A 21489-nucleotide genomic window follows, 5' to 3' on the forward strand; every position below is an offset into this window, starting at 1 on the left:
GATTGGTTTTTCCAGCAGGACAATGCTCCATGCCACACAGCCAGGTCAATCAAGGTGTGGATGGAGGACCACCAGATCAAGACCCTGTCATGGCCAGCCCAATCTCCAGACCTGAACCCCATTGAAAACCTCTGGAATGTGATCAAGAGGAAGATAGATGGTCACAAGCCATCAAACAAAGCCGAGCTGCTTGAATTTTTGCGCCAGGAGTGGCATAAAGTCACCCAACATCAATGTGAAAGACTGGTGGAGAGCATGCCAAGACTCATGAAAGCTGTGCTTGAAAATCAGGGTTATTCCACCAAATATTGATTTCTGAACTCTTCCTAAGTTAAAACATTAGTATTGTGTTGTTTAAAAATGAATATGAACTTATTTTCTTTGCATTATTCGAGGTCTGACAACACTGCATCTTTTTTGTTATTTTGACCAGTTGTCATTTTCTGCAAATAAATGCTCTAAATGACAATATTTTTATTTGGAATTTGGGAGAAATGTTGTCAGTAGTTTATAGAATAAAACAAAAATGTTCATTTTACCCAAACACATACCTATAAATAGTAAAACCAGAGAAAGTGATAATTTTGCAGTGGTCTCTTAATTTTTTCCAGAGCTGTGTATATATATATATATATATATATATATATATATATATATATATACAGTACTGTGAAAAAGTTTTAGGCAGGTGTGAAAAAATGCTGTAAAGTAAGAATGCTTTCAAAAATAGACATGTTAATAGTTTATATTTATCAATTAACAAAATGCAAAGTGAGTGAACAGAAGAAAAATCTACATCAAATCAATATTTGGTGTGACCACCCTTTGCCTTCAAAACAGCATCAATTCTTCTAGGTACACTTGCACACAGTTTTTGAAGGAACTCGGCAGGTAGGTTGGCCCAAACATCTTGGAGAACTAACCACAGTTCTTCTGTGGATTTAGGCAGCCTCAGTTGTTTCTCTCTCTTCATGTAATCCCAGACAGACTCGATGATGTTGAGATCAAGGCTCTGTGGGGGCCATACTATCACTTCCAGGACTCCTTGTTCTTCTTTACGCTGAAGATAGTTCTTAATGACTTTCGCTGTATGTTTGGGGTCGTTGTCATGCTGCAGAATAAATTTGGGGCCAAGCAGATGCCTCCCTGATGGTATTGTATGATGTTTAAGTATCTGCCTGTATTTCTAAGCAGTGAGGAGACCATTAATTCTGACCAAATCCCCAACTCCATTTGCAGAAATGCAGCCCCAAACTTGCAAGGAACCTCCACCATGCTTCACTGTTGCCTGCAGAAACTCATTCGTGTACTGCTCTACAGCCCTTCGGCGAACAAACTGCCTTCTGCTACAGCCAAATATTTCAAATTTTGACTCATCAGTCCAGAGCACCTGCTGCCATTTTTCTGCACCCCAGTTCCTGTGTTTTCGTGCATAGTTGAGTCGCTTGGCCTTGTTTCCACGTCGGAGGTATGGCTTTTTGGCCGCAAGTCTTCCATGAAGGCCACTTTTGACCAGACTTACACAGCTGTTTCTGTTTCAGTTAATGATTGTGTTTCAACCTACATATTGAATTGATGATCATTAGCACCTGTTTGGTATAATTGTTTAATCATACACCTGACTATATGCCTACAAAATCCCTGACTTTGTGCAAGTGTACCTAGTAAAATTGATGCTGTTTAGAAGGAAAAGGTTGGTCACACCAAATATGGATTTGATTTAGATTTTTCTTCTGTTCACTCACTTTGCATTTAGTTAATTGATAAATATAATCTTTTAACATGTCTATTTTTGAAAGCATTCTTACTTTACAGCATTTTTTCACACCTGCCTAAAACTTTTGCACAGTACTGTATATATACACATACACACACATACATACATAACATTAACATTGAGATACATAAGGTTATAAATGATAGCACTTAAATATCAGAATAGCAATACTGTAGTAACAGTCAAGGTGAAAAATAAAATAGTAAAATTATATATATAAAAAAAGAAAAAAAATGTATATATATATACATACATACATACACATATACACACGTACATATACACACACACACACATATATATATATATATATATATATATATATATATATATATATATATATATATATATATATTGTAACGATTTCACCACTCTCGGGTTCGTTGCCCCTTTAAAAACAGTGACCCAACACACAGAAATGGATTTTTCTTGCGCGGTTGCGCTATTTTAATAAACACCAAAACAAAAATACAAAAACAAACACCTAGCTCTTTATGAGCACTAACTACACAAACCGGAACTCCCTGACTAACACGGGACAGCTATGCTGTTTCCCCGTCCTTACAAAACACACTGGTTTGAAACAGTACTTTCCCTTTCACTCCCGACTGCCAGGAAGCAGAGCACCCCTTTCTGCCTCCTTCTTCTCAGCAGCCTTGAGCAGACTGCCTGCTCTCTTTTTAAACCCCACACCTGGGTCTAATTCCCCAATAACGCCCAGGTGCGGATGATCATTAATAAAACAATTAAACAATTAAATTCAAACAATAAACCAAAAAGTGCATTTTCCCATGTTTCTTTTGCAGGGAGGTTTTAACCCCCTCCCTGCTGTCTCACTCAACCTGCTTCCTTACACATCCCCCCCCTTGTCTTTACAAGACACAGGCCATGAAACGGCCACCTCCTCCCCTAAAACCCAACCACCCACCCTCGAGTCCACAAATGTCCATTTTCGCCCTCTTCCACGGGCGAACTCGAGGGTGGATCGGTCCACGTCCCGGCCCAGCCAGGTAGGGACCGCGCACCGGCGACGAGGGACCCCAACGGTTTGTCAGGGGCGACCAGAACGGCAACCGGGGCACTGGAGGCTGCAGCAGCGGGCAGAGGTCTGCAGCTGGGATCCAGTGCAGCGACGTCCGGTCATCTAGGGGGAGCGAAGCAGTGACCAGGGGGAGCGTAAGCGACGTCTGGGAGCAGCGCAGCGACATCTTAGTGTCCGTGAGGAGCGGAGCAGGGGACCAGGTGCAGAACTGAGCCCGATTCTGCCGACTCCTGGGCTCCAGGTCTAGTGACGGGAGGTCCAGACCAACCGACAGGGTGTCCAGGCGCAAGGGGTGAGGGACCGGACGCAGCGACGCCGGACTGGACCGTAGGGGTGGTGGTCGGGGCTGTGGTGGAGGTATGTTTTCCACCTCCTCCCTGGGCTCCGGAAGCAGCGGCTCCTCCCCTCTGGGCTCTGGCAGCGGCGGCTCCTCCCCTCTGGACTCCGACAGCGGCGGCTCCTCCCCTCTGGGCTCCGACAGCGGCAGCTCTTCCCCTCTGGGCTCCGGCTCTTCCCCCTCTGGCTCCGACAGCGGCAGCTCTTCCCCTCTGGGCTCCGGCTCTTCCCCCTCTGGCTCCGACAGCGGCAGCTCTTCCCCTCTGGGCTCCGGCTCTTCCCCCTCTGGCTCCGACAGCGGCGTTACCCATACCTGCTCCCACTTCTGGAGCAGCAGGTCTATCTCTGTGGGCTCCGGATCAGGTAGCCCCCACTCCTGTCTCCACTTCTTTATCTGCTCTTTCTGAGCAGCGGTGTTCCGATTGACCATTTCAATCAATTCTTTTAAATCCATTATTTGGGTCGTAGGGGCGCCCACACACGCTGCCACCAAATGTAACGATTTCACCACTCTCGGGTTCGTTGCCCCTTTAAAAACAGTGACCCAACACACAGAAATGGATTTTTCTTGCGCGGTTGCGCTATTTTAATAAACACCAAAACAAAAATACAAAAACAAACACCTAGCTCTTTATGAGCACTAACTACACAAACCGGAACTCCCTGACTAACACGGGACAGCTATGCTGTTTCCCCGTCCTTACAAAACACACTGGTTTGAAACAGTACTTTCCCTTTCACTCCCGACTGCCAGGAAGCAGAGCACCCCTTTCTGCCTCCTTCTTCTCAGCAGCCTTGAGCAGACTGCCTGCTCTCTTTTTAAACCCCACACCTGGGTCTAATTCCCCAATAACGCCCAGGTGCGGATGATCATTAATAAAACAATTAAACAATTAAATTCAAACAATAAACCAAAAAGTGCATTTTCCCATGTTTCTTTTGCAGGGAGGTTTTAACCCCCTCCCTGCTGTCTCACTCAACCTGCTTCCTTACAATATATATATATATATATATATATATATATATATATAATGTGAACTGGTATAGTCCACGTAAGTATGAGATGTGTAAGTAGTGCCTGTTTTGGTGCAGAAGAACGTGACAGAGACCCAGATCCAAGGAGATTTCTGTTTTAATGATTTTTCTTTTCCTCTTATATTCCACAAATGAACACACAGAAGTTCCAATTATCAAGACAAATAATAACCAAACTCAAATAAACACAGTCCAGGACTTTCTTTGTGGAGCGAGACCTTCAGGTAAATAATGGCTTGTTGTATCCAAGTTTCTTTGGTGTTGGCTTGGTATTGTGGCTTCTTTCTCTTTTCCAGGTTGTCGCGGACATCCACCAGATGGCGCTGTGGAGTTGTGGTAGTCCCCGTCCTACTCACAGGTTTGTAATCCCGACGGCCCCGGAAGCCAGTTTGCGGTAGAGTGCGGCCCCAACACCCGGTCAACCTTTCGTAAAGGTAAGTAATAACACTGCTGTGTAGAATAGAATTAATACAGGTGATAAACAGTGAGCAATGAGCGTTCTCTAACGCTCGCTTCTCTTTTGTTACAGGTTCCACTGTTCCCCGGACATACAATAAAGTTGTTTTTCGTTTAAATCACCCTTTCTGTGTCCCTGCGTATTTTTACACCGTTCAACACTTCCAGCCGGACACAGTTCTCCTGGGTTAATCACTTGCCCAGTTCGTGGGCTTTTGATACAGTCTTTAAGCACTCTGTTGGAATACACACAAGTCCCGTACTTCAGTAGCTCCCAGCATATCAACGGTAAAACACAGCGTACTCACTCTACAGCAATCCGTGTTCTCTGCGTTGCTCCGATGCAGGGAAGCCTGTAGTCCGCCGTGTTGTTTTCAAGGTAAAACCACCGTGCACTGTCCCGCTGTAGAAACAATGGTTGTCTCCGACTGGTGACAATGGTAGTCCGCAAGGTTGCTTCAATGTAAGGCCCCACTACGCTGTACCGTTTTTAGAAACAAGTGCTAAAATTGTATTCCTCTGGGTTACCACTGGTTAATATCCCAATCTCGCTCCCAATGCAGCTGCCCACTTTCGTCTTGGTTAGGTTCTCTCCCGTCCCACGGCTCGTGTGTGCACCTGTTCTCACTCACCCCTCTAGCTGATTCCTGCAGCTTTTTAAAGCTACCGCTGTTACCCGTCATGCAAGGTGTGTTTGCCCTGTTCAGACCGTTTAGACCGAAGGGCAATCCAAAGTACCCTCCTTAGTATACTTTATTTTCCAAATCAACTGTTATGTGCGATCATACAGGTCCTACTGTCATGACATTAGCCTGCTTCTAGTTAGTACACAAGTAATGCAATACATAAATAATATAACACACAGACATCAGGATCTCTATAAATAGCTAGTAATATGTGTCTTTACTCACTCAAAGGATCAGCATAATTTCCGCAACCAGATATCCTGAAAGCATCCTGATTTCCCCTTTATTATGTATGTTAATTTTTCCATTGCAAGACATAAGGACAGTTCCCTTAACCATCGGCCCACTCTTGGTCTATTCGTATCCCTCCAATACAAGGCAATCATTCGCCTGGCGTGGAGTAAACATAGGTCAATCATTTTCCTCTCATTAGGAGTCAGATTACAGCCCTCAGGGTAAGCACCCAGTATACAGAGTTTAGAGGTAAAAGGCAACCTCTTAGAAATCATTTGAGATAAATAATCAATAACCTCACACCAGAACCTCTGAATATCAGGACAAGCCCACAAACAATGGACTAAAGTGCCCCTCTCCAGCCCGCATTTCACACAGCTATCAGGAATATCTGAATTAAATTGATGGAGTTTGGAAGGGGTAATAATATATGTCCTCATAATCCAATTGTATTGCAGCAATTTATATTAAGTATTAATCGTTTGGGATTGGGCTTTAGAACAGATCTCACTCCACTCCATTATGGAAATGTCTACAGATAAGTCCTCACTCCAAGCAATTCGTCTGGTCTCTGAGGACTCCTCCGATTTAGCAACCAGTATGTTATATAGCTTAGAAACCTGCCCCCTCCCATGTCCCTGACCAGAGGCGGCGGTCTCTCTATTGCATTAATTGCTCTTTCAGACTGTAGAGCTTTAATGCGCCAGGCCAGAAGCTTTCCAGCCTTTTCTCCCTGATCATAATACGTTTGTTTTAGCCTTGTCATACTAGAAATTACTTTATTAATAGAAAGTTTGTTGTACTGTGCTCTCAAGGAAACAAGGTCTTTTTGAGCTTTTGAAGTATTATTCAGAAGAACCTCCCTTTCCAAAGCTTTAATTTTATTTTCTAACTCACTCATTTTGAGTTTAAAAGGCATAGTTTTAGAACTAGTATAACTAATGATCTGTCCTCTGATAAATGCTTTAAACGCTTCCCATCTAACTGAGGCTGTGGTCTGGGTTGTGTTAATTTCAAAATATATATATCAATTTGTTCTCCTACAAATCCTAGAAAGTCTGAATCTTTAAACCACTCTGAGTACACACGCCACTTTGAAGGGTCAGCGATCAGTTTTGAATAAATATAAGATCGTGAAATTGGTGCATGATCAGATATAACAATACAGTCATATTTACAATCCAAGATTTGGGGAATAAGTGCGCTAGAGATTAAAAAATAATCCATTCGAGAATAAGATTGATGCATGCTTGAATAGCAGGAGTACTCTTTTTTTGTTGGATTAATCTTTCTCCAGACCTTGCACAAATTAAGATTCCAGTAATATTTTCCTACTTTGCGTGTAAGATGCCTTTGAATTTACAGAACGATCAAGAAGTGGATTCAGAGTACAATTAAAGTCCCCCCCCCCCCCCAATGATATGACCTGGGAGCGATGGGAGAGATCAAAATAAACTACTGAAAAATTTGGGGTTGTCTGTATTAGGCCCATATATATTTACTAAATTAATATTTTGGGAAAGCAATGACCCTTGAACAATGATATATCTACCAGCCTGATCGGGTGATGAGTGGTGTATTTTAAATGGAACGGATTTATGTATAAGAATCACTACTCCTCTTGCATGTGTAGAATATGATGCCAATATTACTTGTCCTGGCAATCTTTTTCGAATTTTTATTATTTCATCTTGCATTAGATGGGTTTCTTGCAAAAACTCTATCTTAGAGTTTAATTGTTTAAGCCTGGTAAGTACCTGTTTTATTTTAGAGAGTTTATTTAAGCCCCTCACGTTCCAAGAGGTTATTTTAAACCCTGCATGTGGAGACATCATCTTATTTTACATCTTGAAGGTTAAAAGTCATAGACATAAGCAGATAAAAACCATATTGGTTGTATACCTCCTTTCGTATGTCCATGATCGCACACACCTTGCCGACACTATCTGACTGCATTTTAAATTGCATGCAGCAGTCATTAACCTTATCGTTGAAGTGGATGCATGGGGAGCACAAGATTTTGCCAAACTGGGATCGAGTCACAGTTGTTCTAAGTTTCTGTTGTAGTTTGTTTACTAAGCACAATAAGAAGTGTGCGGTTCTGAAAACGAGTCCAATAGTAAATAAAAGAATGGTCACTATGCACGAAACACCCAAGTATTGAAACCCCAGTCTATTATTACATTTCCCGGTCGGTCTCCCCAAACGAGACCTTTTTACCCACACAGATCTTTTTCTGTTCTCCACATAGATCTGACCCGCCCCCATCCCACTAAACACGGGAAAGCTGCTATGCAAACTGATCCACTTTGCTGAGGAGCAGTCTAACCCTAAGCGCCAGTTTGATATCGCAATACCCGCTCTGCTGGCAGTTACTGTAAAGAAACAAAACAAAATGCAAATAATTCAAACACGTCCCCTATACAGTCTGCAGCGAAAGCCTAATAACCCCCTCCATCCCCGCTAGTAGCTTCCTCTATATTTTAGAAAATATATATATATATAAAAAAAAGATAACACATTCTCAGCATGTTACGAATAATAATAGTAAATAAATAATAAAGGGGGAGAAAGGGAAAGACATAACTCACTACTGTACTTATCTAGAAAGAAAAGTATCTTGTTTAACCCTTATTTTCACACACGCAGTTAATTTTAGACGCGCTGTTTAAAAGTATTTTTTCCAGTCAAACGGGTTTAAAAGGCCCTGCATATCAACAAAGCACTCACTAGGCATCTCCAGCCCCGCCCCACCCTTTCGTTCGCTATAACTTTCACGTATGCTAATAAATAAATAATAATAATAATAATCATAATAATAGTCGTACATACCGATCAATCATCTCCTGATCACTCGTTTTATCACCAAACTCCTTAATAATGCAATCCAAGTCATTATTTTATTACTATAACATCTCAAAAAAGCTCTGTAAATGTCCATGATAGTCTCTGTGCGCTGATGCTGTATCAGACAGCTTGTTTCCTTATGACCGCCCCTATGTAATGCCAGGGGCAGGTATGACTATTCACGAGATACGCCATTTTTTATTTCTTTATTTTTTTTCAGCTTGTCTCGGCTCCTGTCGCTCCCACTCGGCCATTGAATGGTTTTCTCGGCTTTTTCCGGAGAAAAAAACGACTAGAAACCTGTTTTTTATGTTTTTTTGATGATGTCGGACAGGGTCCAACAATGGACCGGATAGGACTAATTGCAATGTCGGACCAGGTCCAACAATGGACCGCAAAGGGTTAATATTGAGTCCTCGTTATTGAGTTCAATAGGATTTTTCAAACGTCTATTCGCTTTATCTTCTTAAGGAACACCTCAGCTGCCGAAGGAGATTAAAAAATGTGAGTCTGGCCTTTGAAGGTAACACGTAGCTTCGCAGGGAATATAAGTCCGTATCGGATATTCATGGCCCTCAGCTCTTGTTTAATTCCGTCGAATTGTCTTCGCTGTTAATGTAGATCTGCCGACAGGTCCGGGAAAAACATTACATGATGATTTTCGTACATTACCCTGCCCTTGTTCCTGGCAATATACAGCGCACGTTCTTTATCTCTGAAGTTGAGAAACTTCATAATGAGAGCTCTTGGGCGAGCATCTGGAGCGGGTTTTGGTCCTGTCAGTCTATGCGCTCTTTCGATAATCAGAGGTGACGGAAAGTTTGCCGAGCCCAGAACCTCCGGCAGCCATGTCTCCAAAAAGAGTGCTGCATCCCTGCCCTCCGTACCCTCGGGGAGACCAATTAGTCTTAAGTTAGATCGGCGATTACGATTTTCCAATTCGTCCACTTTTAGGATGAGAGCTGTCAGGTCTTTACCCACGGGGCCTGTTTTCGATTATAGAGTAGTTATGTTATCTTCGGCACCGCTAATTCGAGTGTCAGCCTCCCGGAAATGTCTCTTATGTCCCCTTTAATAGAGTCCACCGCCGCTAACAAGCCGTTCAATTTCAAGGAGAAGTCCTCTTTCATTAAACGAATTTCGTTCAGTATTTTACCAAATAGATGGTCCCGGCCTTGAATAGCCATCGGGATCGCTAGTCGATGGCGAGGGTGGATCACAGGCCTCCGTCTCGATCGCGCTCTCATTTATTAAATCAGCTCTTTTTGACTTATTATTTTTTGTATTTTTAGTTAGATAATCAAGTTGTATATCGACAGAGACCAGAATGAGTTGAATATAGCGTGTTTTCTTGAAGAATTGTAAAGGATAAGAAGTGGTAAACCAGCAGGGCAGATTTTTGCGTCATTTCAGCAGCAAGCCATAGCCACGCCCCCTCTAAAATACTACTATTGATTAAACATTTCTTGTGTCTGCTTGTGAATGTGTGTTCATAGTAAATCCTCGACCTTTGTAACACGTCAATTACATATTGTTTGTAAGAGAACTAATCAACCCAGATAAACATTAAATGATCAATTATTGAATTGTTACTACAGGATCTTAAACATTTTAAAAATTGCATACAGAATGTGGTTGGTTAACAACTTCTATAGAAACCACGCATCACAAAGTTCAGTAATCATCAAATTAAAAATGATTGCAGGCGTGCAGTGGAATGGGGAGCGAGGTTTTTCTTCCCTTGGGGAAGGGCCACTTGAAGGTGTTCGGTCCTGCAGGATGCATAACCTTCACTTGTGCTCCATCATCAGAGACGTTCTATACTTCTCCAGGGAACACTTTATTGTCATATAACACCTTCACCCAGTCACCAACTTGTAGATGCAGCTGAGCTGGACCCTCCTGGACAACTGCACCTTTCAACGCTGTCACTACATGGAATTCCGTACTTTGACTGGTAAATGAGACCTTTATCTTGCCTGGGGTATCGGGTACGAAGTGGTGTGCTTCCCTGGCATTAACCATTAACCTGTTCTTAAGAGACGAACATGACCTGCACACCTTTTGCCCATTCATACAGCTGGTAAGGGGTAAGAATGATGCTGCTTTGAAGACTAGCTCATGCTGCTCTTTCCTTAATATTACTTCCACACCATCACACAGACTTTTTCCGTGTGATGTGGCAAACTAATGCCATTCTGCGGTGATACTGAAATCTTGCTGATGAAAAACAGTGATTCCATAATTTTTTCAACACCAGACCTCACAGTCAAAAGACATTTTGAGATTGGAAACCACATATGGTACAGTAAGCATGTCATAAAGATCATGCAATGGTTAACCCCTCAAGTACCTAAAGTTTACCAAAGTTATCAATTTTTTGTGTTTTCTATCAGTTTGTAGTTTTTAAAACGCACCTAAGTGAGGTTTTGGTAGTTTCAAATGTGTCACTGTAACAAAGAAATCTAACTTCCACACACAAGTTCATAACCCCTCGGCTCCAGGCTAGTGCCACTGGAAGCACACCCTGTCACTTTTTATTCTAGATCCCTGTAATGATCTGCCCAGCTCTGTCAGAGAAGCACCAAGTGTCAATGCTTTTAAAACAAGATTAAAAACACACTTTTATAATGTAGGGCTTTTATGCTAAAATGATGTTCCTTTTGTTCTCTGCCTTGTTTTACTGTTCTATGTGTTTCTTTGTTTTTATTGTTTTTCTTGCATTCTTTTATTAATATTTGTCAATGTTTTATTCATGTGAAGCGCTTTGCGGCAATTTTGTATTGTGAAAGGCACTATATTAAAAATAAAGATTACTAGGGATCCAAGAAATGAAGTTGCTGTGAAACCCTATTATTATTATTATTATTATTATGAACATAAGAACATAAGAAAGTTTACAAATGAGAGGAGGCCATTCGGCCCAACTCATTACAGTGTGTAGATAGGGTCATGGTTACTATGGTGTGTAAAGTTATAAAGCATTGTGAGATAATGAACTAATGCAGTATTTTGAATTGAAACTGCTCCATAAAACTGTTCTGTTGCTGACACTTGTGCTGCAATGCTACAGCTTGCCAAAATTTCCAACTGATACTGAGTTTGGAAGCCGTAAAACTGCCTGGTTGGGAAGCCTATTGTTATTGCTGGGATGATTATTAAGGGTCAAAGCAACAAAGTTGCTGTAACCCTATTGTTATTGCTGTGATTATTAGGTTTCCAAGCTGGCTTGGGAAGCCTATTGTTATTGTAAGGGTTTATTTATTTATTATTTTTTTATTATTATTGTTGTTATTATTTTATTTTTTTCTTCCCAAAACTTCAAACTGCTCCTGTTCGCACGCAAGCTTGGTAGGTATCATCCCGTGTAGATTACAGTTCAGATGCAAAAGAATTGCACTCCTGCATCAACCAAGACGCATTTTTTGGAAAAACCTTTCAAAAATACGTCATCAGCAACCAAACCCGCTTCAAGTTTGCGAAGCAGAAGTTGCTGCGATCAATTTAACTATCAAAATGGCTGCCACCAAATTTGCCAAAACACATCCAAACATCAAACTGCTTCTGTTTGCAAACCGTTTAACCAACTAACTCCTAACTTGGTAGGCGTCAGCCTGGGGACAATGGAATTCAAATATGGCAAAATGGTGTTCAGACCTACGTTTTGTTCTTAAATTTAAAACCGCTTCAGTTGAAAAATGGTTTATTTGATTAACTCTAAAGTTGACTAGCATAATCCCTGTGTCAATACAAGTGACTTTTTCAAAAATGGTGTTTGTGCGTAAACCAATATGACGCATTTCCTTAAAGACATTTCAAAATCTTTGGTCAAATGTAAAACTAGCTTGTAACTCCTCACAAAGTGCAGATAGGTTAATGGTTACTATGGAACACATATAGGAAACCATATGTGCTCTATCTAAAAAAAATGCCTGCAACCTTTGACCTCTCTAAGGTCAAATGTAAAACTAGCTTATAACTCCTTACAGTGCACATAGGGTTATGGTTACTATACAACACATTTAGGAACCCATATATACTCTATTCAAAAATTACCTTGACTGTGACCATTGACCTCTCCTTAGGTCAAATGCAAAACTATTACTATTATTATTATTTATTTCTTCGCAGACGCCCTTATCCAGGGCGACTTACAATTGTTACAAGATATCACATTATACATTATTTCACATTATACAGATATCACATTATTTTTACATACAATTACCCATTTATACAGTTGGGTTTTTACTGGAGCAATCTAGGTAAAGTACCTTGCTCAAGGGTACAACAGCAGTGTCCCCCACTGGGGATTGAACCCACAACCCTCCGGTCAAGAGTCCAGAGCCCTAACCACTACTCCACACTGCTGCTCCATAGCTTATAACTCCTTACAAAGTGCAGATAGGGTAATGGTTACTAAGGAACACATATAGGAACTCATACATGCTCTATTCAAAAATTGCCTTGACCATGACTTTTGATGTCTCCTTAAGGTCAAATGCAAAACTAGCTTATTATTATTATTATTATTTATTTCTTAGCAGACGCCCTTATCCAGGGCGACTTACAATCGTAAGCAAAAACATTTCAAGCGTTACAATACAAGTAATACAATAAGAGCAAGAAATACAATAACTTTTGTTCAAGTAAAAGTACAAGTTTGACAAACCACAATTCAATAATACAGCAGGTAATAGTGATAGTTACATCAGGATATGATTAAATAGTGATAGTTACATCAGGATGTGATTAAATACAAAGTACTACAGGTTAAACACTTGGCAGATTACAGTATTCTGAAGTACAGGATTAAATGCAGTAAAATAGGGGCTGATAAGAGCAAAATAAAGCACATTTACATGAAGGGTGATAGTGTCCCAGGATACAAACAGAGGAGTTCTACAGGTGCTCTTTGAAGAGGTGAGTCTTAAGGAGGCGCCGGAATGTGGTCAGGGACTGGGCAGTCCTGACATCTGTAGGAAGGTCATTCCACCACTGCGGAGCAAGGGTGGAGAAGGAGCGGGCTTTGGAGGCAGGGGAGCGTAGCGGTGGTAGAGCTAGTCTTCTAGTGCAGGCGGAGCGGAGAGGTCGAGTGGGGGTGTAGGGAGAGATGAGGGTCTGGAGGTAGCTGGGTGCAGACTGGTCAAGGCATCTGTAGGCTAGTACAAGAGTCTTGAACTGGATGCGAGCGGTGATCGGGAGCCAGTGGAGCGAGCGGAGCAGTGGAGTAGCGTGGGCGAAGCGAGGCAGAGAGAACACTAGGCAGGCAGCAGAGTTCTGGATGAGCTGGAGCGGACGGGTGGCGGACGCAGGGAGGCCAGCCAGGAGGGAGTTGCAGTAGTCTAGGCGGGAGAGTACCAGGGCCTGGACCAGGAGCTGGGTAGCATAGTTGGTGAGGAAGGGTCGGATTCTTCGGATGTTGCTCAGGAAGAATCGGCAAGTGCGTGCCAGAGTGGAGATGTGCTGGGAATAAGAGAGGCAGGGGTCCAGGGTGACTCCAAGGTTCTTAGCTGAGGAAGAGGGAGAGAGTGTGGTAGATTCCAGAGGAACAGAGATGGAGAGATCAGAGGAGGGGGAGGAGGAGGGAAAGAAAAGGAGGTCAGATTTAGAGAGGTTGAGTTTGAGGTGATGCGAGTGCATCCAGGAGGAAATAGCAGACAGACAGGTAGAGATACGGGAGGAGATGGTGGAGTCAGAGGTGGGGAAGGAGAGGAAAATCTGAGCATCATCAGCATAGAAATGGTATGAGAAACCATAGGATGCGATGAGGGGGCCCAGGGAGCGGGTGTAGAGAGAGAACAGGAGAGGACCCAAGACTGACCCTTAGGGGACTCCAGTTAAGAGAGGGTGAGGTGTGGAGGTTGCTCCACGCCAGGTTACCTGGTAAGTGCGGTTGGAGAGGTAGGAGGAGAACCAGGCCAGAGCAGTGCCAGAGATCCCCAGGTCAGCAAGAGATGATAGTAGAATAGAGTACATTAGAGAACATACATTAACCATTGTATCGAGGCATTTGAAAAGCTTTTTTGCTGGTCACTGTAATTGTCTGGAGGAATGATAGCTATTGTGTCTTTAGGCATACATTTACTTCTATACATAGCCATGCACAGTGAAGCAATGGTAGTACACTGGAAGGGGTCTATCTGCCCTATAGCATAAACCTCTGTACGGAATCTGATACAGGCCTCTCTCAAAATTTCAACATCATTTTTGCAGTAGAACTCCATTTCTTCTCTGAAATTAAAAATGCCATTCTTAATCGAATCGTACCATTTGTAAAAGTCATCACGTTCTTTAGACATCATTTGCTGAACACCATAGTAACGTGGTTCAGGATAGGGCCCAACGTAATTCTGGTTTTCAACAGTATTGAAAAAATGAGGAAAATATCCTTTTCTGGCTTCAAATCCCATAGCTGAAGGCATTGCACTTAACTTCATGGGCATAAAGTTAAAGGAATCAATGTAGCGCATCTTAACCCTTTGCGGTCCATTGTCGGACTGGGTCCGACATTGCAATTATTCCTCACAGGTCCTCAAAGGCGTATCTCATGAATAGTCATACATGGTATCAGGTATCAGATAACGGGGCATTCATAGTAAACAAGCTGTCTGAGTGCGTCAGCGCACAGAGACTATCATGGACATTTGCAGAGCTTTTTTCAGATGTTATAGTAATAAAATAATGACTTGGATCGCATTATTGAGGAGTTTGGTGATAAAACGACTGATCCGGAGATGATCGATCGGTATGTACGACTATTATTATTATTATTATTATTATTATTATTTATTTCTTACATAGGTGAATGCTATAGCAAACAAATGGGTGGGGCGGGGCTGGAGATGCCTAGTGAGTGCTTTGTTGATATGCAGGGCCATTTAAACCCGTTTGACTGTGAAAAGAAATACTTATAATCAGCGCTTCTAAAATTAACTGCGCGTGTGAAAATTAATTAGACCTGGCGTGCCTGACGCGCAGTTAATAAATGGACTGCAAAGGGTTAAAAGCCTCGTCTGTAAAACACATTAACTTGCTACCCTGAGCTATGATATGAGGGTTAACACCGTTGGTAACTAAATAATTCATCAGTAAATAGCTGTCATACGACTTTGCGTTGTGTGCCAATAAAGTATAGCCTGCATAACAGGGCCTGCGATACCTTTCAAAAAACTTTTTCACACAATCCTCGCCCTCCCAAAACCATGATTCCCCATCCATGTGCATGCAGTACAAATAATTTGGAATGTGCAAGACATCTTCCTGCCGGCATTCAAAATCATAAAACACATATTTATCTGTGGGCTCATAAGGTTTTGGCACTTGAATGAAGCATTTGTGATCAGTGTGAGGTAACAACACAGCCTTACATATCTTACAGTAGGGACTAGGACATTTATGAGCCGGAGGTTTAGTAGGGTCGCATTTATAGAGAGAATAGCAAATTGTACACAGTTTTAAGATGTCACACATAGAGACCTGTCTTTCACTGTTGGCTTTATCTCAGAGAATCTTTTGCTCATCATAACAGAGCTGTGATCGACAATAACGATTGCAATCGTTACATTTTACCTTTACAGAGGCATCGCTGTTACAGGCTGGTGAAAAACACACATTACAGTGTCCCTCACAACGATGTCCAGATCGGTTACTGTAGGCTGTGTAACAGTAATTACATAGATAGGCGGCACCCAGAAACCTTTCAAGTTAACAATACCGTAGAAATGATTCTCATGAAGAAACAGAAATACAGTTTTGCTTTTTGGTCGAGTATCTGTTTGGTGTTTCAGGAACACGTCCTTTTGAGGACATCTGTACCACACCACAATTTTAACATCTAGAGCCTTCAACACTCTGTTGAAGTTTTAAAGCCTTAGCCATACACACATCATAGGCACCCCTGAATTCTGGAAATAACAAGCTCAGAACACTGTATTATTATTATTATTATTTATTTCTTAGCAGACGCCCTTATCCAGGGCGACTTACAATTGTTACAAGATATTACATTATTTTTACATACTATTACCCATTTATACAGTTGGGTTTTTACTGGAGCAATCTAGGTAAAGTACCTTGCTCAAGGGTACAACAGCAGTGTCCCCACCGGGGATTGAACCCACGACCCACCGGTCAAGAGTCCAGAGCCCTAACCACTACTCCACACTGCTGCTGGAAAACATAATTGATTGTCTCTGTTGTAACATATAATCAGATGCTTGGCTTTTTTCTAATAAGCTCACTTTTCATTAAGGTCTGCAAACCTCTCCTTAGACCCCCTCCTTCAGGACACCTAATAACTTGTACAATCAACATCAAAGAGTCATCAGCCAAAATTTCACTATGACTTTGAAGGAGAGCTTCAGTCTGACTGAGAAAATCGTCTAGACTTAAATTGTCTCCAGTCATTTTTACACACGCTGGTATATCTACCGATCCTGCTCTTAATTCAAGTTGCACAATGTCTGCGTGTCTTAACGTTCTAGAAATCTCACTCAACATATTCTCTAACGTTTCATGCAGTACTGTAAAAACTTCAGCGTAGGAATCCAAATCATACAGGTGTGTAAAGTTAAGAGGTTGTTTCAATTCGATATTGTTAAACATAGGTCTATGTCTAAGCTGTACACCTTCCCCACCAATTCTAGCCCCGTCGCTAACCCTGTTGGGGTTCTGTAAACCAGAGGGACCAGCCACTTGGTCATCATGTACTACACCATCCCCCAGGACTTTTATGCTAAAAGAGTTATCCTGACAAGGCCCCCAATTTAAGCCTTCCCCTATTTGGTTTTCCATATCATCTACACTCTCTGTATTAACATGATTTTCTCTAGACACTTCTTGCAAAAGCTTATCCAAAGAGTCAAAATTGATCTGAGTCAATTTAGCATCATTAATAAACCCTGGGTGCAGGGGGTTATTGTTGTTTATATTAGGGATGATGTCATTTATAGGGGGACTATCTGTAGAAATCTCATCAATCAGATCCTTGATTGACGGTAAATTACATGAGTTATAATTTAAATCATTTAATAGTTTGTCTAGATAGTCAAAATTCTCAAAAGCTCCTAAATTTGGGGGGTGAACAGTGCTTGGTCTTACATCAAGGGCTGGAGACTTAGTATGTGTAGGGGATCTTGTTGAGGGAGCCGTATTTAAAGTACTTTGGGGGATGATTGCAGAATTAACCACAGAATCTGACACAGTTTGACTCGGATTAATTGAAACCTTTTTATTTTTTTGAACACCTGTCACAGCATCATCATTATCAGCATCATCAACAACAGCAATTTCAACATGTTTTCTCTTACAAATTTTTTTTCCGAAAGGGTGCCATTATTGCTCTACAATTCCAAAGTTAGTGTTTCAAAAAGCCTAGAGTTTTCAACAGGGTTATTAAGGTCTGAATATTCTAAGCCACCTCAGGGTCAGACACTAGAGCTCTTATAGCAGGGTGTCTGTAAATGATCTGATCTATAGTCAATTCTACATGTTTCAAGAGCTCCACGCTGTGATACCTAGTAGTCGAAGATGAGGCTTGCGTTGGTTTTGGCCTTTGAGGTACTTCTGAGACTGGTGGGGTGACTCTTGGTCTCGGTGAACTGTGTAACCTTCTGGAAATTTTACGTGGTCTTTTAGACTTCGGGTCCCTGATGACTGATGTTTCGTCCTCTGAAGAATCGCTGGCCACAATAAGAGTAGGTCTAGCAGGTCGTTCTAAATGAAAATAGAACAAAATATACAATCAGACCAAAATACATTAACCCTTTGCGGTCCATTTATTAATCGCACGTCAGGTCTAATTAATTTTCACACGCGCAGTTAATTTTAGACGCGCTGTTTAAAAGTATTTTTTTCCACAGTCAAATGGGTTTAAATGGCCCTGCATATCAACAAAGCACTCACTAGGCATCTCCAGCCCCGCCCCACCCTTTCGTTTGCTATAGCGTTCACCTATGTAAGAAATAAATAATAATAATAATAATAATAATAATAATAATAATAATAATAATAGTCGTACATACCGATCGATCATCTCCGGATCAGTCGTTTTATCACCAAACTCCTCAATAATGCGATCCAAGTCATTATTTTATTACTATACCATCTCAAAAAAGCTCTGCAAATGTCTGTGTTTTCTGTGCGCTGATTCAGTCAGCCAACTTGTTTACTTACGACCCGCCCCGTTATCTGATATCAGATACCATGTATGACTATTCATGAGATACGCCTTTTTTTTTTTTTTTTGACTTGTCTCGGCTCTTGTCGCTCCCACTCGGCAATTGAATGGTTTTCTCGGCTTTTTCCGGAGAAAAAATGACTAGAAACCCATTTTTGCGTTGCTATAATGATGTCGGACCCAGTCCGACAAAGGACCTGTGAGGAATAATTGCAATGTCGGACCCAGTCCGACAATGGACCGGAAAGGGTTAACAGATGCTTAATGAAATATTTAACATTCTTTTTAAAAAAAATGCTTCATTTTTAAATAGGTACTTACTTTTGAGAGGTCCTCGCCTTTAAAAATAGTCCCTCTGATGTGCTGTCCACGTCTTTCCTTGAGGGTTTTTCAGGTCTTTCTAAAATAATAATAAGATAAATGGTTGAATGTGATTGTTTTATTCACCTAAAATAAATAATATTAATTATAAATGATCAAACATATTTTTATTAATCTATAAAACAATACTGATCATACTTTTAGACACTTCTGAGTCGGACGGCAGGTCACTGAAAGATGTAACGAACCACGGTTCCAGTTGAGAGGAGTCTTCAACGTAGTCCGATTCTAAAACGGTATGAAACAGATACGTCTTTAAAAATGAAATATATAATAATAATAATAATAATAATAATAATAAATAAAATAATAATAAAATATAATAAAAATAATAATCTAAAATAATTAAAATAATGTATATAATCCGTAATAATTATACATAACTTAATATCCAAGTATATAATAATTATATATCCGTATTCACTATTAATAAACAAAAACAGACATAAATATAGGTAGTAATAGTCCACACTTTAAATAAAACAGGATAGTTTTACTCACTTTTAGACGATTCTACCGTCACTGAGGGATTATTTTAAAAGACCTCAGGGTCAACCATGGGGATCGGTAGCTCCTGTTGAATGTGCTCTCCAGGGGGCAAAGTTCTGTAATATAAAGTCGTCATGAATACTTAGAGAAAAAAGATTGTGATATTTAGGTCTAGCGTCAGTAAAAAAAATGTATGACACATACCGTTATAGCCCCGAGCCTCTAGAAGCCATGTGGGTGAAAGGGGGAAAATAGTCGTCTGGTCGTTATGCTGCTCAGTCACTAACTCTTCATATGAATTTAACTGTTCTTCTATAAGCTCCTCGATATCTGTAAATATGAAAAATATATAATTAAAAATAAATAATAAATAATAAATAAATACTAAAAATAGTAATATAAAATAAAAATAATAATACTTAACTAAATTTATTCATGTTAAAATATTACAAAATTCCCAATGTTAAAGTATGTATTTTATAATCGAGTTTATATCTCTGAGTTATAGGCATCATCTTAACTCTTTTTAAAAAAAAAATTTCCATAAGGCGTAACGACACCACATTTCCCAGAATACATTTCTAAACATAGCGGCTTACGCTCTGAGTTAAAACGCCATTTAAGCATTAAACATAGAGTTACGTACTGTGTAACAGATCAGTGTTCTTGCTCAGTGCGTTGTCCATTTATCTTGCTAACATGCTTGCTTGCTTCCTTCTTGACGGATTCAGACTTTTTTCAGAAGTGCACACAGGTCCTGAGAGGCAGTTTATATACCGTATAGTTCCATGGTCTTGACGGTCGTAACCCCCAGGGGACCGGGTCAGGAAAACGGATGCCCATAAAAAATCGATTTTCACGATGGTGTGACAACTGCCCAATAACCCTACTTCAGGGTTAACTTCCTCCGACAAATGCTGTCCGCTTTTTTAGCACCCAATGGCCCCACTCTGTTCATAACCACAGTGAACTACCATAGACGATTTCTATATATTTTTATAATATATATATATATATATATATATATATACAATCCACTGTAAGCTAATGTAGACGCTGTCTGTATAATATAATACACACACACACATATAGTGAGATAACATAGACGAAATCTAGATAATATAACTTATAAACGGTTCATTACCTCAGGATGTGCAAACATTAACCGATTTAAAACATTACACAGCACTAAGCTCATATATAGTTTAAAAAATCTAAACCGTAAAACTTATTAATATTTTGAAAACCGTCAGAATAGTTTGATCGTGTTTGAGGGCTATTCAAATCTGTTGATGATAAAAGCACATACAATATTTTTTTCTTTTATTTTTATTTGCAATATAACACGTATTTCGATTTTATATATCTTTTTTTAAAAACATTTTTTTCGTGCGCATGTTTGGTGTAAAGGAACCGCCCCCCTATTTAAGTCACAGAATGATCTTTTTGAAGTCATTCCTCAGCTGAAGTTTGGAGAGAGAGAGAGAGAGAGAGAGAGAGAGAGAGAGAGAGAGAGAGAGAGAGAGAGAGAGAGAGAGAGAGAGAGAGAGAGAGAGAGAGAGAGAGAGAGAGAGAGAGAGAGAGAGAGAGAGAGAGAGAGAGAGAGAGAGAGAGAGAGAGAGAGAGAGAGAGAATATGAGGGAATGAGAATTCAGGCAGGGTTTGTGGGTGTGCGTGTTTGTCCAGGGAGTTTTTTTGAAAATGGTAGGAGAGCTTTTTCAGAAATTGTACTCTGGTAGATTTTGTTTTTGTTTTTTGTTCTTTTATAAATATTTAATTTGATATCTATTTTGTTTTTAACGATACACTTTTAAAATGACTAATGCTCAAGTTGTACTGTGATTTATGTGTGTAATGATTGTTTAAATGCTTTTGTCGAATAAGTTGTTTTCTTTTTTGTTTTTTGTTTTTAATACCCTCTTTTAAACTTTCTCCTTTTTCATTAAGTGTCTTATGTAAAAAATACTAAGACTTTAATGTTGTATACACCAAGCATAAGTTAACATAAGCATTTATAACACTTGGG

This window comes from Acipenser ruthenus, chromosome 17, assembly GCF_902713425.1.
Source record: "Acipenser ruthenus chromosome 17, fAciRut3.2 maternal haplotype, whole genome shotgun sequence".
NCBI classification, from domain to species: Eukaryota; Metazoa; Chordata; class Actinopteri; order Acipenseriformes; family Acipenseridae; genus Acipenser; species Acipenser ruthenus.